A 21,143-nucleotide genomic window follows, 5' to 3' on the forward strand; every position below is an offset into this window, starting at 1 on the left:
AGAGTTGCTATGCGTTGACCATGTGTGCGTTCAACAATTGACACCCTCATGTGTGTCTCATGTACGCACTAGATGATCAGTTTATTTCACCATTTGGCCAACACCTTTGCCTGCCATGGAAAAATGGTCGGACACATCGACGTGGCCACTCGAGAGGACCTTAAGTGCATTAACACAACTATTTTTGGACCTCGAATTCACATTTTATGAGTTTATCTACAATAGCGGGAACATGTAATCATTATTTTTACCGCCAATTTCCTCGGTGTTCATCCATGACATCCCGAGCTCGCTATTGCACAGAAGTACTAATTTAATGCTACATAGAAACTCTCCCATTGCTAAAAAGATAAAAATAAAGCTCTCCATTGATAAAAAATAAAACAATAATCACTTTTAAGGATTCAAATAAAATAGATATGGTTTGGAGTCACTATTAAAAAAAGTTGCAAGCAGTGTGTTACGAATATGCTAAGGAAATAAAATACACACTTGGAAAAAGAGAAAATATATAATAAATCACAATAATTACCTGATCCTTTAAAAAAATAACAATAATTAGCTGATGAAAAATCTATTTTAAAACCTTTATTGTATGATGAGTTGGACTTAGCCGTTAGTACTATCTGTTACATCACACATAATTAAGAGAACATAATTTTTTGACATAAAACCGTAGGATTACTCCTACCAGGCTGCCACATATCTAGAACTGTACAAGAAAGGCTAACAAAAAACTAAACTAGATATAGCCAAGAGTAAATAAAGAAGATAAGAAAAACTAAGCAGCAGCCCATTGAGCTAGTGGATTGCTGAAACCCAAGATAGGAGCTGCGCACAAAATTCCTCATACAAACTACTGCAACTGATCGCTCTCTAAGATCAAATAGGACTACTTTTCAACTACATTTTGTATATCTGCTAAATGAAAATCAATACAGACCATTGCTAATCAACCTTGAGTGTATCTTGAGAACAGAAGGGCATGATGTGTAGACTGCTAGACTTTCAAAGCTACCATCTCCATTATCTTTTTGTTGCCTGAGCTTTCGCCTGAAAGATGGAAAAAGATGAAGATTCAAGAAGCAATTCAACACATGCCAGTGGTCGCTTCTCCAAACAGGGAAACATAAATCTAAAAAAAAGCTTGGCACATTAAATGATGGCAAGATATTGCAACCATAGGAAATGTTTAGAGTAGTATCTTTAAGAAATAATAACAATGTTTTTTTGGCGAGGGAAATAATAACAATGTTACTTACCATTTTTCTTATGGACGAGTCTTGGCAATGATTTTCTTTAAGGCACATTAAAGGCCCACAAGCTTGGCAATGAGCTTTTTTAAGAGAGAGGGGCATGTTCTTGTTATGTCCTCCAAGCCGTCAACCGCAACTATCTTCTTCAAATTAGCAGGAGTCTTGACAAACTCAAAGCATACCTCCTTCAATCCAGAACAGTTATGTTGCTCGGCTAGAGTAAGAATAGTAGTCACCGAGCCCACATCTATGTGTTGGCACAACTTCTCTTCACAAAGTACTTTCAGCCTCGGAAGATCATATCTATCCGCCGCTTCAAGCATGTGTTGTAGCCACAACACTTCTTGGTCTTCCCTTTCATCCTCCAATGTGTCTATCGCCATCTTAGGCAGTGAATCGGTGTAAATAAAGCTAAGCAATGCCTTAAACACGTTTGCTTCCATGTCTTCTATATGGATGACACCTCCTATTGTGCCCTCTTTCATGGGGCCAAATAGCTCTGCTCTGAAGACCGCAGACGGAGCTGCAAGCACGCACCGGTGAGCAACAAATGTGTCATCTCCAACCTTGAATGTCACGTCAGCTCCCTCCTCATACTGCAAGAGGTCGCTTATATGGTGTTGTATACAAGATGCCGGTACCTTAATGAAGAGATCGATGGTGGAGGCAATGGCAAGGTCTCATCGGATGGTGAAACAATCATCGTTTAGATGGTTTGACTTCTCAATATCCTCTCTTTTCATGAAATTAGGGTAACCCCAAGATGGATGACAGTTGGAGAAGTTTGTTGGCTGGGCTCGACGAATATAGGCCGAATCTTGCTTCTCAAGCTCGTCGACGAAACTAAATTCGTACAACACCTTCGTTTCTGCAACATCTTTATCGAGAAGACGAAGATAAACGGATACATAGTCGGCATCCTCTAAGGTTTGGCCGTTAGGATAGTACCTGATGTCCCAACGACGGCCTCCTACCATGAAAGGGAGAGAGACGATCACCGTGCCAGTAGGTGTAGTGGCCTCGGTACGTGAGTAGGCGTTATCCACAAGCAGGTGGTACCCGCTGGCTGCGACGACGTTGATGGCGTGGCCGATGGCCTTGCCGCCGCCGACGAGAGACACGCCGGCAAATGACATGGCAGATTGGAGTTCTAGTGCGTTGCGTACACAGTGTGTATACGCAAGTACGAGCTGCGGGAAGCTCGATCCACGCTCCTGTACGAGCCACCGGAGAAGAGAACACGACGCACGCCGTAGGACAAAATTTGGTACGCTGTTCCCTCGATGGTACGTATATGTATATATACACGCGAACATGCAACACCAGAACACACCCGGACTCTAACCTGAAGCGGAGACGGACAAGGAACCGCGGGCAGTATCAGGCGTATACAACACGACAAGGGAAAAGCTTACCTTCTGTCGGCCGATCGCGCGCTGGTCCGCTGGCTCTGTGGCCGTTCGATCTATGTTTTATCAGATGATCGAGAGCACTCCCGCGCCCGCTAGAGGCGTGTACGTTTCCTGCAACTCATCTTTTGTTTCAGAACATCCATTCCTACAACTGGATAACAGAAGGGGGGTTTCATCCCGCAGTATCGTGGGCTTGTGTGGCTAGGAGTGTGAGCAGCTGGATTTTGGAGGGCGGTGAACGTGGCGGGGCGTTGGGTGTCCGGGGATTATCCTACGCGGTTGCGTCGACGATTGGCTCAGGGTCGGCGGTGGTCGGCGGTGGTCGGCGACGACTCAAGCAGGTATGGATCAGAGATCCCTTCCCCCATTTTCTGGACGATGTGGTGATGGTGGTGCTCCCTGCTATTTCTCTTGTTTCTGCAATAGAGCGTTTGTTGCGGGAAGTAACGAGTGAGCATGCAGTCTTGTTTCTGCAATAGAGCGTTTGTTGCGGGAAGTAACGAGTGGGCATATGCGGTCTGCAACAGAGTATTTGTCGCGGGAAGTAACGAGTGGACATGCGGTCTTGTTTCTGCAACAGAGTGTTTGTTGCCGGAAGTAATGAGTGGACATGCGGCCTTATTTCTGCAACAACGCGTTTGTTGCGGGAAGTAACGAGTGGGCATGCGATCTTGTTTCTGCAACAGAGCGTTTGTTGCGGTAAGTAATGAGTGGGCATGAGGGGCGCGGACACTTTCTGCAACAGAGCGTTTGTTGCAGAAAGTAACGAGTGGGCATACGGGGCGTGGACAGTGTTAGAGATATATTTGGGTTCCATATGTTTTGGTAGTCTAGGATTTGTAATTCATCTCCTACCTTATCTCTAGGAGAGGCGTCTTGCCCTCCAAGCCTTGTACTCAATATATACTCTCCCTCGAGGCTCAATAATATATCCATCATATTCCGCACCAAATCCTTCTCTCCCTTCTAACATGGTATCGGCCTAACCGATCCAAACCCTAGCCGCCGCCGTCGCTTCCGCTCCGCGCCGCCCCCGGGGCGGTCGGTCTCCATGATCGTCACCGGGGGCCGCGCTGCCCGTATCTAGGGTTCGTCCGCCGGTCGTGTTGACCGGCTGCCCTAGAGAGTCTTTTTCCCGAGCTCTTGCTCCGGGTTTTTCTCTCTCGCCGGTCGTTTTGATCGACGTTTCTTTTTGGTTTTCCGATCTACGATCGGTTTGCGTCGCCTGCCGCCATCGACCCCTACACCTCTACTTCGACTTTGGCATCGACTCCACCGGCGTCTTCTTCGACTCGGCATCCTCACGCGGCACACGGCGGCTTGAACGGCCGGCGTTTGTGCCTCCGTTCGCAAGTCACTGCGCCAACCGTCGTCACCTCAATCGGATCGGGACTTCTTCATCAACCCCATGTCACTAGTACAAAACAGGGCTTTCGTCACAGGGCAATATTCACATTAGTCCCGGTTCAGTCACGAACCGGGACTAATGTGAGCATTGGTCCCGGTTCGTGCGGCTAAGGCATTAGTCCCGGTTCACCTGGGCACTTTAGTCCCGGTTGGTGCCACGAACCGGGACTAAAGGGTGCGATGCTCATTAGTACCGGTTGGTGGCACGAACCGGTACTAATGGGCTTTGAGGCATTAGTACCGGTTCATGGCACGAACCGGTACTAAAGGCCCCATCAAACTCTACACCCCTGTGGACCGCCTTTTCAGTTTTAGAAAAAACAAAAGAAAATGATGGAAATGTCAATAAAATAAAATAAGTTTCCCATGTGATATGTGGTCTAGTTGCTGGAAAAATTAACAAATATGAATTTCGACTTTATTTGCAAAATCTCTCTGGAATTTCTTAAAATGGGCATAACTTTTGCATACGAACTCGGATGAAAAAGTTTTTTATATAAAAAATCATCTACTTGAAAAGTTACATCCGAATTTAACTGGGGGAACCCCGTTAAACATTTTCAAAATCCTTAAAAACCTAACAGAAAAAAAGATACGGGGCTTTTAAGATCTGGAGAGGCAAAAAAATTCAAAATTTCAAATTTTTGTCAAACAATGGTCAAACTAATTATTCTAGAATATTAGTGTTACTAAATAATTATTTCAGTTTTTTTGAATTTTTGTCAAATCTGGTCAAACTGTGGTCAAACAATGGTCAAACTAATTATTCCAGAAATAATAGTGTTACTAAATAATATTGTTTTTTAAAACAATAGTTTCAAACTCAAACAGTGAAATGTGTCACTTCATGCTCAAGCTAAATTTCTGAGGGTTAATAGAATTGACATCTTACTATTGTCAGGAAAACAACAAGTGCAGACTTGGAAACGAGGGAGAATAGAACCCGAAAGTTAAGCGTGCTCAGGCTGGAGTAGTGAGAGGATGGGTGACCGTCCGGAAAGTTAGATGATTTGGAATGATGAGGGGTGATTAGAGATTAGAGGATAAATTGAGCAGTGACGAGGGGTGGTGATTAGAGATTAGAGGTTAAAATAATTCAGAAATTTGAAAATAAAAAAAATAAAAAAAATTCGCAAAAAAAAGTTAAAAAAAAATATCATAAAATTTCCTTTAGTCCCGGTTGGTAACACTAACCGGGACTAAATGTGGAGCTTCAGGCTGCGTCCACATGGACAGCCTTTAGTCCCGGGTTCGTGTGAGAAACGGGACTAAAGAGGGAGGTACTAGTAACGACCCTTTAGTCCCGGTTCAAAAACCGGGACTAAAGGCCCTTACCAACCGGGACAAAAGCTTGCATCATGCTTCTTCCTACAAGATGGCGCGTCTTGGTGCAACTCGTGGCCGCCATGCCGTGTAACCGTAGGTCACCGCGCGTCCAACGCAGGCGTTGGATGCAACGACCACGGTCGCCTGCGTGCGTGCGTGCTACGCTGGCCCAGCACGCGTTTTTTCACTTGGACGTCAAGGCATACAGGCGTCTAGTTGGCCTGGTCAAACGTGATGCTTGGACTTGTGGCTTGGCACAACGTGTGATCCCTGGCCGGCCGTCGTGTGCTACTAAGTCCGACAATGCAAGACGCTTCGACTTGCATTGATCACCTGAGCGCATGCAATCCGTTTCATCTACGCCTTGCGACCAATCTGGCTCGTCGGTTGCGCGCGCCTCCGCAGGTTCCGTGAAGATCAACTCCGAGTACGGTGCACCTCTTCACCGGTTGAGCAATGGGCTGCCGCTGCGTCGCCCCGTCGGGCCGCAGCACCGCCGCCCCGTGGTTCTTTTCCCGGCTGCACCGACCCGCGTCACCGCTGCGTCGCCCCTTCGAGCCGTAGTGTCGCGGCCAGTGGTCCCCGGCCGCTCCGAGGTCGTCCACTCCATGGGGTCCCGTGGCTGCACCGACCCTCGCGCCGCCACTGTGTCGCCCCATCCAGCCGTAGCGAGCGTGGCACGCGGTCCACGCCGTCGTCCTAAGGCTGTCCCCGCGGTTGCACCGACTCGCGAACCGCTGTTGCGTCGCCCCTTCGGGCCGCAGCGTCGCGGCCCGCGGTCCCTGCCGCCGCCCAGAGGTCTTCCCGCCATCGCCCCGACCCGCTAGCCGCCGCTGTGTCGCCCCTTCGGGTCGTAGCGCCGCATCCCGCGGTCCGCTCCGCCGTCATCGCGCGTCGACCTCCCGTGGTATGCGCCGCGCCGTCTTCCTTGGCGCGGGGACGCAACCGTCCGCGCCGGTCTTCGTCACGCTGTCAGGGTTCTTCGCCTACTTCGAGCAGCGCCGCTGCACTCCTAACCTAGCCGCCGCCGCCGTCAGGCCGCCGCCGCCGCTACCTTCGTAGCTGCCGCCGCCCGTCCACCCCTTCGTCTTCGTCCAGCACCAGCTCGTCGCCAGCGTCGCCGTCATCTACCCCGACCGCTTCATCTACTCCCACAACCGCGGGCGACATTTGACCCGCGCCGATTGGTGCCGCAACCATTATCGAGTCCTTCTCTGCTGGCCTCTCAACGCGTCCGCGATGCGACACCGTCCACGACGCTCCCGCTAGGACTGCGGGGGGATGTCAGTCCGTCGGCTACTATTCTCTTCAGTCTGACCGTCCGCGTCGCTCCTGTTGTTCGCAACGCTACCGCTACGACTGTGGGGGGGGGGGGATGTTAGAGATATATTTGGGTGACATATGTTTTGATAGTCTAGGATTTGTAATCCATCTCCTATCTTATCTCTAGGAGAGGCGTCTTGCCCTCCAAACCTTGTACTCAATATATACTCTCCCTCAAGGCTCAATAATACATCCATCATATTGCGCACCTAATCCTTCTCTCCCTTCTAACAGACACTACATCAAACGGCTGTCAGCTCGGGCATTCCAACGACAATTAAGACGGTGGATAATATGCAAACATCGCCGACACACGCATAGCAGCGCCCACACAACAAACTACTTTAACATGGAAACTAACCAGCCGTCTTTCGATGAAGACACGGACATGTTTGGTTATTTGGAACAACGTTGGTTTCGGAGTACGTTTAAGCGGCTGCATGCGTTTGGGAAACAAAAGCTGTGGCAATTATGGTCTCTCGGTCTCTCCAGGACTGGAACATAGATGACCAGTGGCATGAACATACTTCGATCCATCACGCGCCTGGTGCAACATTCGGGCTATTTTTTAAAAAATAAGGCGGATAATCTAAAAATATCCACCGCACCAACAACCGTTAGATTTGATGTCATCCAATGGCCAACCCAGTCCCATCATTGCAACAGAGCACATGTTGCATAAACCCTTTTAAACCATAGGTGTTGTTGCAGAAATGTTTATCGTCTTCACTTTTCTGCAACATGTGTGTTGTTGCGGAAGGAACTTTTACAACATAGATGATGTCGCAGATTTTTTTCGTCTTCACTTTTTGCAACATGGGTATTGTTGCGGAAGGAACTTTTGCAACATAAATGATGTTGCAGAATAAAAATCGCCTTCACTTTTCTGCAGCATGGGCGTTGTTGCCGAAAAACAATTGCAACATTGATGATGTTGCGGAAAAACTTTTGCAACATAGAGGATGTTGCGAAAAAAATCAATGAAAATGAAGTTACAGAAACACTGACATCTTTGCCATCAACACCACCGTCATTCACATCGTCGCCGCCAACCACAAGGCCATCCATCCTCCGAACTCCCGGCTCGAGCGCCGCCAATCCCCGTCATCGGTCGCGTCATCCGACGAGCTCGCATGCTACCTCCATGGCGCTTGTTGTTGTAGCCACTAGCTGCTACTTGCATCTACCTCCATGGCTGCCCATGGTCGGGTTGTGATGTCCAACGAGGCTTGCATGGCCATGTATGCTCGCATGCTACCTCCATGGCCGTGGGAAAGAGCTGTTCGTGGGTGTCTCCAACATCTCCGAGCAGGTCCCTGATTGTGTGCGTAATGGAGAAGGATGTATGGCTGGGGAAGGAAGAAAGAAGGCATAAGAAAACAAAAGATGTGGGTGGGAGCAATCGGACGAGAAGATAAGGCAGGATGCAAAGCGGTGCAGGCCCACAGGGACACGCGTCGCCCGTGGGAGACGGCGGACGAGCGAGAGAAAATCCGCCGGTTGACACCAAGCGTTTTCCATTTCAGAAATATTACGTCGTAATTATAATTTTTTAAAATAGGGTTTTTACCATTTATGTCACTACTTGTGTCTCACTACTCAGTTTTGCCATTAGAATTTACAACTACTCAAAAATGACATCGATCCTGAGATGCTTGCTCAAAAATTCCGTTAGATATCTCAAAAATGTCATCGTTCTGTTAGATGTTTGCTCAAAAATGCCATTAGACATTGTTATTTTCACGTCAAACCCGTGGACCATATGTTATATGAGAAAAATAAGCCTAGACCCACATGTCATTTCTCTCTATCTCACAATGATAAGTGAGGCCCCACTTGTCAGGACTAACCAAGCGACTAGTTTTACAGGAAAATAAGAACGTTGTTGGAATCAAGTAGGCCCCACATTTTATTGTGGCGAGATAGAGGGAGAGCTGGAATATTGGTCCATAGGTATTTATGTCATTATAACATGGCAAAAGAGATTTGAGATCACAATAATGGTGTCTAGTGGCATTTTTGAGCATGTGTTTAACGAAGCGATTGCATTTTAGAGCGGTTGAAATTCCCAGTGGCAAAACTGAGTAGTGGGACACAACCCGTGGCATAAATGATAAAACCCAAAAATAGAAATAATACTCAGTCGGCCTACTGCTGGCCGATTGGATCCAGTCATTCTACTAGTGGCCAATTGGGGCCGATTGGATCCAGTCGGCCCACTGCTGGCCGATTGGCGCCCTGTCTGCTTCCTCTAGGCCGACAGGTGCATTCACTCACTTATCTGTTGAATAGGTATTTGAAAAATGTTGAAGAAGTATTTTTTAAAAATGTTGACCATGCACATAAAAATGTTAATCAAGCATTTGAAAAATATATATTAAACAAGTATTTGAAAAATGTTAAACAAATATTTGAAACTGTTGAATAGGTATTTGAAAATGTTGAAGAAGTATTTAAAAAAATGTTGATCATGTATATAAAAAAATAATTCAAGCATTTGCAAAAAATGTTGAACAAGTATTTGAAAAAATATTGAACAAGTATTTGAAAAAATATTGATCATGTATATAAAAATGTTGAACAAGTATTTATAAAAATGTTGATCATGTATATAAAAATGTTGAACAACTATTTGAAAATATGTTGAACAAGTATTTGCAAAAAAAATTCAAATACTTGTTCAACATTTTTTCAAATACTTGTTCAACATTTTTTGCAAATGCTTGATTAACATTTTTATATACACGATCAACATTTTTTTAAATACTTCTTCAACATTTTTCAAATACCTATTCAACAGTTTTCAAATATTTGTTCAACATTTTTCAAATACTTGTTCAACATCTTTTTTTAAATGCTTGATTAACATTTTTATATGCATGATCAACATTTTTTCAAATAGTTCTTCAATATTTTTCAAATACCTATTCAACAGATAAATGGGTGCATGCACCTGTTGTGCTAGAGGAAGCAGACTGGGCGCCAATAGGCCAGAAATGGCTAACTAAGGCCAATCGGCCAGCAGTGGGCCGACTGGATCCAATCGGCCGGCAGTCGGCCTGCTGGGGGCCAATCGGCCACCAGTAGGACGGCTGGATCCAATCGGCCAGCTGTAGGCCACCCGTAGGATGACTGAATTCAATCGACTGGGTATTATTAAAAAAAATTACGGCGTAATATTTCTAAAATTTAATAATATAATTGTATTATTTAAAAAAATTAGCCAACATTCGGTAGGACATTCTAAAATACTAATCTGATTTCGTTCTTGCGTGAATAACCAAATATCATAAACTTGTCAAGTCAGTGGAACATGAAAGTCCATCCGATTGGCAAGCTGATATAACCATAATAAAATGGATCTATCTAGGGCACATCTAGATGTGCTCTAATTTGTGCAATAACTAGAGCACATCTAGATGTGCTTTAGCAAAACCGTGATAAAATTACACAAAATTGACTACATGCTCTGAATAGGGACAAACACTAGTTTGAACCATCACTAATAATCTTTAAGCTAGCCTCCAGTCCAACAACCTCCAGCGCCACAGACTTTTTTCTACTGGAGCTGCCGCCTAAAGGAAAGAAAAGAAAGATGGTTCATGTCGTAACTTACTGAGAAAAGACAGTGTAAAAGATGATATCTCTAAATAGAGAAACGGGAATCAAGGAAAGATGCACACGACACATCCAACTAAAATGTCTCTATAGCACATCATGAAGCACATCAAATGCTGGCAACAAAGCCAGACTGCAACCTATAAACATAGACTTTAGAATCAGTTTGTCTAATTCATATCTAGATGTTTTTTAAGGATGTCACATTTAAACTCTCACAAATATATAATGCAGCAACAAGAAATAAAAAAAAACTAAGACAAAAAAAATTAAACCACAAACAAAGTGGACATCAGTTTAGATGTGTCCTAGACAGGCCCCTTTAGAATACTATCTTTGAAAAATATACATGATCAACAACTAACCGTGTGTGTCTGATGATATTAGGAAACAAGCTTGGCAATGAGCTCTTTTAGAAGAGAGGGGCATGTTATAGTTATGTCGTCCAATCCGTCTGCGGCTGTTATCTCTTTCAAATTAGTGGTAGTTTTGAGAAACTCAAAGCATACCCCTTTCAATCCACAACAGTTGAGCTGCTCGGCTTGAATAAGAATAGTTGTCAAAGAGCTCACGTTTATATGTTCACACAACCTCTCTTCACATACCTCCCCATCTGACCTCTCCCCTCCCCTGGGTCGCCCCCGCGCGGCGACCAAGGGGGAACCCTAGCGCCGTCAAACCCTCGGCTCCCTTTCCCGGCCGCCGCCGCCGGGGCGCGCCGTCGGGCGAAGCCCGGTTGGCGTCGGTGGCGGCGGGATCTCTCCTCCCCGCAGCGGCCGGACCTGGCGCGGGTGGCGTTCGGCGGCGGTTGGCGACGGGGCGCGCCGGCGAGGGCTCAGGGGGTGACGGCCCCCGGTGGTCGCTTGGCGGGCCGTTCGGGGCGCGCCTATGGTGGCCGTGGTCGATCTGTTTCAGATCTGACCACCGGTGCCTCGGGCGGCGCGGGGATCTCGGGGCGGCGGCCTTGATCAGTGGCGCGCGGTGCGGCCTGCCTGGAGGCGGCACCCGTGGGTGCAGATGGGGGGCCTTCCACGGCTGCGAGGGCGGCGTGGAGGCGGCGGCGCTACGGCGGCTCCTCGATGGCCGCCCGGAGTTACCATGGGAGGCGTCGTCTCTGACTCGATCTACCCCGGTTCGTGCTGGCTACGGTAGCGACTACGGTCGACGCCAATACTGCCTGGACGGATCTGGCGGGTGGGCATGGATCCGGGGGAAACTCCAGGCCGGCGTGGCGGCCGCACCAAAGTCGACGCCCTTGGCGTCGATTACCTTCCTGGAGGCTTCGGTGTGTATCATACGCCCCCCACCTCTGCCATGAGCGCAGGCGAAAGCCTCTCTTCCTCTGTTTGGGCGACGATGGCACTTTGGTGTCGTGTTCCTTCCTGAAGGCGTCGGCTGAGGACTGCTCAGGGTGGTGGAGTTGCTGGTAGTTCGGAGTCGACGCGAGATGGCATGTAGGTGGAGCGGTGTGGCATCAATAGTATCATCGACGATGGGTCTCGGCGGCATGGCGCAGTGGAGTCTCAGCGTCCGATGCGCGGAGATGGACTCGCGCTGGAGGAGGAAGCTGTCTGGCGTCATGGTGGCGTCGACGGTAGCTAGACCGTGCAAGGGAGATGCAACAGTACAGCTCTGAAGATGGATTGGTGGCAGGTGGCTGCGGCGGCCTCATACCCGGCAGACGTCCTGGTTGAGGAGTGCGCCGGACTGGTAGGTGCCCATACCCGGCAGGCGTCCTGGTTGGGACCTCAGGTCTTAGATGTTTAGGTTTGGCTGCGATGTCTGTTTGGTATTAGGCCAAGACTATCAGCGCCCCTTCATCAATTGGATAGGTGTAGCGACAGTTGTTGCTTAGACGGTAGCTTTAGTCTTGCTGTTGTATGACTTTGTAAGATCTTATGAAAGTAATTAATAAAGTGGCCGTATGCATCGCCCAGATGCAGAGGCCGGGGATCATCCTCCTTTTCTAAAAAAAAACATAGTGCTTTCAGCCTTTGGAGATCATATCTATCCGCCGCTGCAAGCAAATGTTGCAGCCACAATGTTTCTTGGGCTTTTCCTTCTTGCATTGTGTTCATCTCCATTTCGGGCAGTAAGTCGGTGTAAATAAAGCTAGGCAAGGCCCGGAAAACTTTTGATTCCATATCTTTGATCTGTATGACACTTTCCATTTTGCCGTCCTTCGTAGGGCCAAAGAGCTCTGCCTTGAACACTGCAGACCGAGCTGCGAGCACGCACCGGTGGGCAGCAAACTCTTCCCCGCCAACCTTGAATGTCACATCGGTGCCCTCCTTGGACAGTAGGAGGTCACTGATATGCTCATGTATTCCTGAAGGTGGTACCATAATAAAGAGATCAACGGTGGTGGCAATCGCAATATCACATCAGATGGTGAAACAATCGTCCTTAAGATTATTTGATTTCTCAAGATCTTCTCTTTTTATGAAATTGTTGTAACCCCAAGATGTGCTTGGGCTGGAGAAGACGTTTGGCTTCACTGCAAGAATATATGATGAATCTTGCTTCTCATGCTGGTTGTCAAAACTAAAATCGAACTTCACCTTCAAAGTCCCTGTTACACTTCTGTCAACTAGGCGTAAAAAGAGAGATATGGGAGTCGGTGCACTCTGAGCGGTCGCCATTAGGATAGTACTCGATGCGCCAACGATGGCCTCCTACCATGAAATCGAGTGAGACGATCCCCGTGCCAGTAGGTGTGGTGGCTTTTGTACGCGAGTAGTTGTTGACCACAAGCAGGTGGTAGCCACTGGCCGTGGGTACGTTGATGGCGTGGCCAACGGCCTTGCCGTCGCCGATGATAGACACACCGGCAAATGACATGGCTGTTGGGGGAAATTTAACCGGATCTGAATCTGATATGGGCTATGTGCCGAAGTGCCGGGTACTGTATAGCAGATTAGCACTCACACTCGAGAGATTGAATTCGTAAGGGCTATGATACGGCCGCCTGATTTTCACGATACCGGTAGGAACAGATGCAATTTCCAAAGCAATTGATTCAAACTGCCGCTTTGTAACCTCCAGTAACAAATCCTTCTCACGATCCAAGTAGTAGTAATCTCAACAGAGTTCTTCTCACGTAGCTCAAACAGAAACCGCGATCATCAAACCAACTAGTCCTTCGTGAGCAGCAAGAGTAACTCACCACTAAATCCGGTGCTTGGTTTGCCGGATGCATGCAGCTGCAGGCTCGACGCAACAGCCTGCTGGTCACGCGGCAGCTAGGAATCGATCAACGAGTTTTCAACTGACGGCATGCATACTTGGCCGCCGCAACATCTTGGAGATTTTCTGGTTATATCAATCTCCAAATAAACCGGTTGCCCTAATTCATGGTTGGCGGCAGCCCTGCAGAGAGGTCCTCTTTTCCGACCTATGCGCCGAATAGCATTTTTTCTTTTCTTGAGGGAACGCGCAGAATAGCTACGAAACGCGCAACCCCATGTCCCTTCCACGCACGATTTGGGCCAGCCCAAGTGCGAAGAGGGGCGCCCCTGGTTTTTTTCGTTTCTTTTTTGCTTGGGGTTTTTAAAAAATCCCAGTTTTTTTAAAAACATATGGGGTTTAAAAAAGTTCTAAAATTAGAAAATATTCAGGAATTTGAAAATAAAATCTTTGAGAAGTAAATACAAATGTCCATGAATTAAAACAATGTTTGTGATTTTGATGAAAATGTGTGCAAAATCATAAATTGGTCGCTGATTCAAAAACTGTTCATGATTTGAAAGAGTATTCAGAAAATCATAAAATGTTCGTGATTTAGGAAAAATAGTGTATTCAGAAAATGTTGGAAATATGAAAATGTTTGGCAAAATTAAAAAAACGAAGGAAAATGAAATAATGATGAAAGAAAAAACAAAAAAATCCGGCTCAAGGAAGGTTCTGAAACCTTCCCAAAATAGATAAAAAATAGAAGTGTGCAAGCCCATACAACATCGGTAGTGACCTGGGGGTACACGTTTGATCGCTATCACCCGTGGTATGCGGGGAATAGGATCCGGGAGCCTGTATAGTACAATAGTAGTAGCACACATAGCACATGATGGACACAAACGACTAGGACTAATATTACCGGCCCAATAAAAATGTAGCAAAAAAATCCAGGTCCAGCCCTTTACACATGGCCTTGGATTTGTTCTAAAAAACCATATGGCTTTGGGTCACTCAACTACCAATAGGGTGCTCTAAAAAATACCAAATATTTTTGCAATTAGTTTGGTGGACCCATATTGGACCACAAGCTATAAATCTTCATAATTGTACTTTGTACATGGAATGGTGGTTCGAAAGCAAATTGAGGAGATGTTCTAAAACTATGGATAGAAACTAACAAAAGCACATACCATTACTAGTAATCCGTAATGGAAGCAATTTTGGCACTGGTATCTTGGAGAACGGAGGGGCATTATGTAGCTATATTGTCCAAGCCATCGCCTTCATCTGATTTGTCGTCTGAAAGAAAGAAAGAAAGTGAACAAGATAGTTCAAGTCCCAAATCTAGAAAGTATACATACATGCATGCAAGTAAAATGTCTTGGTCACACAACATACATATAATACATCGAATGGTGGCAAGAGAGTAAGGGTTCGAACTAGAAACATAGATCTCAAGGAACTAACCATTTTTGTCGATTCTAGGAAGAAAACTTGCCGATTAGCTCTTTTAAAAGAAAGGGGCATTGTCATAATTATATCGTCAAAGACGCCAGCTGCTGTTATTTCTTTCAAATTAGCAGGAGCCTTGAGGAATTCAAGGCACACCTCCTTCAATCCACAACAGTTGTGCCTCTTAGCTAGAATAAAAATAGTTTTCACCGACTTCACGTCTATGTGCTTACATAACTTTTCTTCACATAGTACCTTCAACCTTTGGAGATCATATCTATCCGTAGCCACAAGCAAGTGTTGCAACCATAATGCTTCTTCGCCACCCTTTTTCTCCTCCCCCGTGTCTATCTCCATATCGGGAAGCGAGTCGGTGTAAACAAAGCTAAGCCGCCAACATTGAATGACACGTCGGTGCCTTCCTTGGACAGGAGGAGGTCGTTGATATGCTGATGTATGGTAAAAGGTGGCACCTTGATGGAGAGATTAACCGAAGAGGTCGCAGCGGATGGTGAAACTATCCTTGTTTAGATGCTTTGATTTCTCAAGCGCGTCTCTTTTGATGAAACCATCGTAACCCCAACATGGTGTGAGCTAGAGAAACCATGTGGCTCATTTGCACGGATATATCCTGGATCCTGCTTCTCAAGCTCGTCGACGAAGCTGAAATCGTACTGCACCTTGAGAGGCTCGGTGACATTATCATCGAGAAGGGCGAGGAAGAAGGAGACCGAGCCGACGCACTCGGCCGCATTGCCTTCAGGGAAGTACTGGATGCACCAGCGACGCCCCCTACCTTGAAAGGGAGAGACTCAATCACCTTGAAAGGAAAATTGAGTGCTAGCCTGGCCTGTTGATGGGACAACTTGATTAGCCTGGAGTATAAACTAGGCATCCTACTTAGCCTGGACCAGGCGCTAGAAGAGGGACGCCTGGGTGCGCCTGCTAATGTGCCTGGCAATATTATACTATTTCTTTTGCATACAATATTATACTATCTCTACTCCTAATGTCTTAGTTGGTAGTCCTGCCTCACATCCCACCATATCCCACCACTTCTATCTTTCGCCTACCTTCACATCACATCACAACAACATACTTGGGCCGGCTCATTAGCGCCTACGTCCATGCAAGCTATGCTATGCCTTGTCCGCCTGCCCTCATCTCGTCCTCGCGCCGCCGTCCTCTCCTCGTATTCCTAGGGTTTCTCCTCCGATGTCGTCTCTCCTCGGCCATGGCGATGCATATGGCGGCCGGGACGCTGCTCCACCACTCCATGGTCGCTGCCCCGTCCTCCTCCACCTCCTCCGAGCCCCACCCCCACCACCCTCCGCCCATGGAGGCGCGTGCTCTAGAGATGCGGGCCGACATGGTTCTCCTTCCGTCGACCACGCCTTGGACACGGGTCACACGACGATGCCAACAGCGGCCGCGGCGCTGCTCCAACCCTCCACGGTCGTCGCGCCGTTCTCCTCCACCTCCTCGGCGCGCCACACTGTCTCCACCGGAGACACCCCTTCCTCCTCCTCAGCGCTTGATACGTCTCCAACGTATCTATAATTTTTGATTGTTCCATGCTATTATATTATCTGTTTTGGATGTTTTACATGCATAATATGCTATTTTATATGATTTTTGGGACTAACCTATTAACCTAGAGCCCAGTGCCAGTTCCTGTTTTTTCCTTGTTTTATAGTTTCGCAGAAAAGGAATACCAAACAGAGTCCAAACGGAATGAAACTTTCGCGATGATTTTTCTTGGACCAGAAGACATCCACAGGGCTTGGAGTGCACGTCAGGAAAGCCATGAGGCGGCCACAAGGTCGGAGGGCGCGCCCAGAGGGGTAGGGCGCGCCCCCACCATTGTGGGCCCCTCGTGACTCCACCAACCTATTTCTTCCGCCTATATATTCTCAACTACCCCAAAACCTTCCAGGGGAGCCACGAAACCACTTTTTCACCGCCGCAACCTTCTGTACCTGTGAGATCCCATCTAGGGGCCTTTTCCGGCATCCCGTCGGAGGGGGATTCGATCACGGAGGGCTTCTACATCAACACCATTGCCTCTTCGATGAACGTGAGTAGTTTACCACAGACCTACGGGTCCATAGCTAGTAGCTAGATGGCTTCTTCTCTCTCTCTGATTCTCAATACCATGTTCTCCTCGATGTTCTTGGAGATCTATTCGATGTAATATTTTTTGCGGTGTGTTTGCCGAGATCCGATGAATTGTGGATTTATGATCAGCTTATCTATGGATATTATTTGAATCTCCTATGAATTCTTATATGCATGATTTGATATCTTTGCAAGTCTCTTCGAACTATCGATTTGGTTTGGCCAACTAGATTGGTTTTTCTTGCAATGGGAGAAGTGCTTAGCTTTGGGTTCAATCTTGCGGTGCTCGATTCTAGTGACAGAAGGGGAACCGACATGTATTGTATTGTTGCCATCGAGGATAACAAGATGGGGTTTTCATCATATTGCTTGAGTTAATTCCGCTACATCATGTCATCTTACTTAATGCGTTACTCTTTTCTTATGAACTTAATACTCTAGATGCAGGCAGGAGTCGGTCAATGTGTGAAGCAATAGTAGTAGATGCAGAATCGTCTCGGTATACTTGACACGGACGTGACGCCTATATTCATGATCATTGCTTTAGATATCGTCATAACTTTGCGCTTTTCTATCAATTGCTTGGAAGTAATTTGTTCACCCACCGTAATATTTTCTATCTTGAGAGAAGCCTCTAGTGAAACCTATGGCCCCCGGGTCTATTTTCCATCATATAAGTTTCCGATCTACAATTTTAGTTTCCTATTTACTTTCTTTGCAATCTTTTACTTTCCGATCTATAAACCAAAAATACCAAAAAAATTACTTTGTCGTTTATCCATCTATATCAGATCTCACTTTGCAAATAACCGTGAAGGGATTGACAACCCCTATGTCGCGTTGGGTGCAAGTTGGTGTTTGTTTGTGCTGGTATTCGGTGGCTTGTTGCGTTTTCTCCAACTGGATTGATACCTTGGTTCTCAAAGCTGAGGGAAATACTTACTCTACTTTGCTGCATCACCCTTTCCTCTTTAAGGGAAAAACCAACGCAGGCTCAAGAGGTAGCAGGAAGAATTTCTAGCGCCATTGCCGGGGAGATCTACGCCAAGCCGAGACATACCAAGTACCCATCATAAACTCTCATCCCTCACATTACATTATTTGCTATTCACCTCTCATTTTCCTCTCCCCCACTTCTAAAACGATTTTTGAAAAGATGTTCCTTTTCTTCGTTCGTCTTCTTGGTTTGCTTTTTGAGTGCTCGTGTGTTGGATTGCTTGCTTGGTCACGCTGGCTTAAGATAATACCAAATTGTGTGACTTTTCCAATACCAATAACAATGATTTTATTAGTACTCCAATTGCTCCCGCTGCTAATGCGGAATCTTGTGAAATTAATGCGGCTTTGCCGAATCTTGTTATGAAAGATCAATTTTCCGGCCTTCCAAGCGAAGATGCCGCATCCCATCTAAACAATTTCGTTGATTTGTGTCATATGCAAAAGAAAAAAGATGTGGATAATGATATTGTTAAATTGAAGCTATTTCCGTTTTCACTTCGAGATCGTGCTAAAACTTGGTTTTCATCTCTGCCTAAAAATCGTATTGATTCATGGAATAAGTGTAAAGATGCTTTTATTTCCAAGTATTTTCCTCCCGCTAAGATTATGTGACGCCCCCGATTTGACCGTACACTAATCATGCACGCAAATGTGTACGATCAAGATCAGGGCCTCACGGGAAGATATCACAACACAACTCTAAAACATAAATAAGTCATACAAGCATCATAATACAAGCCAGGGGCCTCGAGGGCTCGAATACAAGTGCTCGATCACAGACGAGTCAGCGGAAGCAACAATATCTGAGTACAGACACAAGTTAAACAAGTTCGCCTTAAGAAGGCTAGCACAAACTGGGATACAGATCGAACGAGGCGCAGGCCTCCTGTCTGGGATCCTCCTAACTACTCCTGGTCGTCGTCAGCGGGCTGCACGTAGTAGTAGGCACCTCCAGTGTCGTAGGAGTCGTCGTCGACGGTGGCGTCTGGCTCCTGGACTCCAGCATCTGGTTGCGACAACCAGGTAGAAAGGAAAGGGGGAAAAGAGGGAGAGAAGCAACCGTGAGTACTCATCCAAAGTACTCGCAAGCAAGGAGCTACACTACATATGCATGGGTATATGTGTAAAGGGGCATATCAGTGGGTTGAACTGCAGAATGCCAGAATAAGAGGGGGATAGCTAATCCTGTCGAAGACTACGCTGCTGGCCATCTCCATCTTGTAGCATGTAGAAGAGAGTAGATTGAAGTCCTCCAAGTAACATCGCATAGCATAATCCTACCCGACGATCCCCTCCTCGTCACCCTGTTAGAGAGCGATCACCGGGTTGTATCTGGCACTTGTAAGGGTGTATTTTATTAAGTATCCGGTTATAGTTGTGATAAGGTCAAGGTACAACTCTGGGTCGTCCTTTTACCGAGGGACACGGCTATTCGAATAGATAAACTTCCCTGCAGGGGTGCACCACATAACCCAACACGCTCGATCCCATTTGGCCGGACACACTTTTCTAAGTAAATGGTTGTTATCAATGGTGAGCTGCATCACCGCAGTGTTACGGGAGCGTTCCAGTGTTGTGTCTCCCCTGAGGAAGGTCAAGAGATCTTGCGTGAGATTCATGAAGGGGATTGTGCCCATCATGCTGGCTCAAAGTCCCTTGTGGCCAAGGCTTTTCATCATGGTTTTTATTGGCTGACGGCTCATGCTGATGCGGAGGACTTGGTTAGTAAATGTGATGGTTGCCAAAGGTTCTCGCGACGTGCTCATGTGCCGGCTCAGGAGCTGAGGATGATCCCAATTACTTGGCCCTTTGCGGTCTGGGGGCTTGATATGGTTGGGCCTTTCAAAAGGTCCAAGGATAAGAAGACCCACCTCTTGGTGGCAGTTGACAAATTTACAAAGTGGGTTGAAGCGGAGCCAGTTAGCAAGTGTGACGCAGCCACGACGGTTCAGTTTATGAAAAAGGTGATCTTTCGCTTTGGCTTTCCGCACAACATTATAACTGACAATGGTACCAATCTATCCAAAGGCGCCATGGAGGAGTTTTGTCAACGAGAGCATATTCGGCTTGATGTTTCATCAGTGGCTCATCCTCAATCCAATGGTCAAGCTGAGAGAGCTAATCAGGAGATTCTGAAGGGCATCAAGCCCCGGCTTTTGGTCCCTTTGCAACGGACGCCGGGTTGTTGGGTGGAGGAGTTGCCCTCCGTGTTATGGAGCATCAATACTACACCTAACAAGTCTACGGGTTACACGCCTTTCTTCATGGTCTATGGAGCGGAAGCAGTCCTCCCCAGTGAAATCTGTCATGACTCGCCTCGAGTGGCGGCTTATGTTCAGGCGGATAATGAAGAGGCGCGCCAAGATGCTCTTGACTTGTTGGACGAGCAGCGTGATGTGGCAGCGGCTCGGTCCGCGATTTACCAACAAGACCTGCGCCGTTATCACAGTCGCCGGGTTAAGTCCCGGGTCTTCCAGGAAGGTGATCTGGTGCTCCGGCTCATCCAAGATCAAACAGATGCGCACAAGTTATCCCCGCCTTGGGAAGGGCCCTTTGTGGTCAGCAAGAACTTGCATAATGGGTCATATTACCTCATTGACATTCGGGAGCACAAATATTCACGCAAGTCGGAGGAGGAGACCCGTCGGCCATGGAACATAGCTCAGCTTCGACCCTACTACACTTGAGCCACCGGCTCTCATAATGTATATATTTCTATAACCATGTATATATTATGATAAGCAATAAAGCAGGACCTCTGTCCTTTTTTCTCCTCCAATGGTGGATGTATTGTTTCCATTGCAAGATCACATGATAACTTGAAGGAGGATCTGGCTTATGATCATATTCAAATCTAGCCGTACGCGATAAGGTCACTTGGGGGCTTCCTGTTCAAACATAGGTCGTATTCGAACCAAAGAGAACATAGCTGTCGATACCCATTTGATTGGCAAAATGCCGAGCTCATTGGGGAGTTTTCTTTGATCATATTTGAATCATAGTTCAACCCCTTCGGGAACCGACGTGGATCGTATTCGAATCAGCGTCGTTAAACAAC

At 46.8% G+C, this 21,143-nt stretch overlaps 3 pseudogenes; all 3 read right to left on the reverse strand.

The window, feature by feature from the left end:
• Positions 1-1,285: 1,285 nt before the first annotated feature.
• On the reverse strand, positions 1,286-2,392 carry LOC109744856 (BTB/POZ and MATH domain-containing protein 2-like; annotated as a pseudogene).
• An 8,333-nt stretch (positions 2,393-10,725) lies between these two features.
• LOC109744857 (BTB/POZ and MATH domain-containing protein 1-like) lies at positions 10,726-13,183 on the reverse strand (annotated as a pseudogene).
• Positions 13,184-14,776: 1,593 nt separating this feature from the next.
• LOC109744858 (BTB/POZ and MATH domain-containing protein 1-like) lies at positions 14,777-16,339 on the reverse strand (annotated as a pseudogene).
• Positions 16,340-21,143: the final 4,804 nt, after the last annotated feature.

This window comes from Aegilops tauschii, chromosome 3 (genome assembly GCF_002575655.3).
Source record: "Aegilops tauschii subsp. strangulata cultivar AL8/78 chromosome 3, Aet v6.0, whole genome shotgun sequence".
Classification (NCBI taxonomy): Eukaryota; Viridiplantae; Streptophyta; class Magnoliopsida; order Poales; family Poaceae; genus Aegilops; species Aegilops tauschii.